Source organism: Schistocerca nitens, chromosome 3, assembly GCF_023898315.1.
Source record: "Schistocerca nitens isolate TAMUIC-IGC-003100 chromosome 3, iqSchNite1.1, whole genome shotgun sequence".
NCBI lineage: Eukaryota > Metazoa > Arthropoda > Insecta > Orthoptera > Acrididae > Schistocerca > Schistocerca nitens.
In genome coordinates this window covers 700,275,584-700,277,313 of record NC_064616.1, presented here as the reverse complement: position 1 = coordinate 700,277,313, position 1,730 = coordinate 700,275,584, and the positions used below count along the sequence as shown (strand labels likewise).

Below are 1,730 nucleotides of genomic sequence, written 5' to 3'. Positions count from 1 at the left end.
ACTTTACAGGGAAAGTTCAGATGATCGTCTCGCAATTAATAAGCTTCACCCGTATTTCGAAAGACACGTTGAAAATCACCTCGCATATTGTAACAAATGAAATAAAGATACTTCAGAAAATTGCAAGGAGCTTGAAGACCAAAAACGGGATTTTACTACATAATGTAACTGTTTTGTAAATTAAGTGCTATTCTGACTGATGCATGTTAAATAGTTCTCACTGATGCATGTTAAATGGCTAATCATTGATAATATCTCTCACGCAAACCTCACCACGTTCTGGCGAGCCATAGTTCACTGCTCACGAATTACACACACTGAATGAGCCTCTCAGTAGCTTGCTCAAGAGTCTATTTAGATTTTCAGTAACTTACTTTACAGGAAGTTCTGAATCACTTTTCTATGGTTGATCTAAGTTGTTTCTGGCGAAATTTGGAATAAGTAATGCGCTTGCCATCGTTCCCTTCCACGCTACTTATGAAACGTGAAACCCCGTCATTGCACTCCGCATGTGAGAAAAAGAACAGCAAACACTTGAGCTCTCAATAGAATTGCAGCTACTATCTACAGAGCACAGACAAAAATATATAAACAGAGCGATAAAAGCACGCTTGAACATAAATGGAGATCCAGAATGAGATTTTCACTCTGCAGCGGAGTGTGCGCTGATGTGAAACTTCCTGGCAGATTAAAACTGTGTGCCCGACCGAGACTCGAACTCGGGACCTTTGCCTTTCGCGGGCAAGTGCTCTACCAACTGAGCTACCGAAGCACGACTCACGCCCGGTACTCACAGCTTTACTTCTGCCAATACCTCGTCTCCTACCTTCCAAACTTTACAGAAGCTCTCCTGCGAACCAAGCAGAACTAGCACCCCTGAAAGAAAGGATAATGCGGAGACATGGCTTAGCCACAGCCTGGGGGATGTTTCCAGAATGAGATTTTCACTCTGCAGCGGAGTGTGCGCTGATATGAAACTTCCTGGCAGATTAAAACTGTGTGCCCGACCGAGACTCGAACTCGGGACCTTTGCCTTCCGCGGGCAAGTGCTCTACCAACTGAGCTACCGAAGCACGACTCACGCCCGGTACTCACAGCTTTACTTCTGCCAGTACCTCGTCTCCTACCTTCCAAACTTTACAGAAGCTCTCCTGCGAACCAAGCAGAACTAGCACTCCTGAAAGAAAGGATAGTGCGGAGACATGGCTTAGCCACAGCCTGGGGGATGTTTCTAGAATGAGATTTTCACTCTGCAGCGGAGTGTGCGCTGATATGAAACTTCCTGGCAGATTAAAACTGTGTGCCCGACCGAGACTCGAACTCGGGACCTTTCTTTCAGGAGTGCTAGTTCTGCTTGGTTCGCAGGAGAGCTTCTGTAAAGTTTGGAAGGTAGGAGACGAGGTACTGGCAGAAGTAAAGCTGTGAGTACCGGGCGTGAGTCGTGCTCCGGTAGCTCAGTTGGTAGAGCACTTGCCCGCGGAAGGCAAAGGTCCCGAGTTCGAGTCTCGGTCGGGCACACAGTTTTAATCTGCCAGGAAGTTTCATAAATGGAGATGTTAGCGAAGTCTGCATATTGCGCTGTTGTATTTGACCATGAACGGTACCTGTGCAATGTCCTCAAAACTTTGCAAGCGCCGCACGTGGTTAGAGTAGAGTTCTACGTAGCTGTGAGCGCATAAAGCCGGAGCTCAGTGCATTCCAACGTGGACAAATGTTTAGTGCTTGGCTCG

At 46.8% G+C, this 1,730-nt stretch overlaps 2 non-coding genes across 2 annotated transcripts; one reads left to right on the top strand and one right to left on the bottom strand.

Moving 5' to 3' along the window:
* Nucleotides 1–999: 999 nt before the first annotated feature.
* Nucleotides 1,000–1,074, bottom strand: Trnap-cgg (transfer RNA proline (anticodon CGG)). The gene has a single exon. It is a non-coding gene; the product is annotated as a tRNA-Pro (tRNA).
* Nucleotides 1,075–1,442: 368 nt separating this feature from the next.
* On the top strand, nt 1,443–1,517 carry Trnap-cgg (transfer RNA proline (anticodon CGG)). The gene has a single exon. It is a non-coding gene; the product is annotated as a tRNA-Pro (tRNA).
* Nucleotides 1,518–1,730: the final 213 nt, after the last annotated feature.